Below are 345 nucleotides of genomic sequence, written 5' to 3'. Positions count from 1 at the left end.
CAGTACGGGGAACACAGCTAGTCTGGGGTGCACGTCCCTCCTGGCTCAGAGTGCAGCCATTTTGGGGTGCGTGGCTGGTTCAGAGCACAGCTGGTCTGGGGCATAGGTCTCTCATGTTCAGGGTGCAGTCAGTTTGGGGTATAGGACCCTTCTGGTTCAGGCTGCAGGCAGCTGGGGGTGCATGGCTGGGTCGGGGTGCACGTCCCTTCTGGTTTGAGCACAGCTGGACTGGGATGCACAGCTAGTTCAGGGTGTGGGTCCCTTCGGGCTTTGCTGCAGCTGCACTGGGGCGCAGGTTCCTCCCGATTCAGGGAGCGGCCGGTTTGGGATGCGGGTCTCTCCCAG

Source organism: Phalacrocorax aristotelis, chromosome 24 (genome assembly GCF_949628215.1).
Source record: "Phalacrocorax aristotelis chromosome 24, bGulAri2.1, whole genome shotgun sequence".
NCBI classification, from domain to species: Eukaryota; Metazoa; Chordata; class Aves; order Suliformes; family Phalacrocoracidae; genus Phalacrocorax; species Phalacrocorax aristotelis.
Note: the sequence above shows the minus strand (reverse complement) of the source record.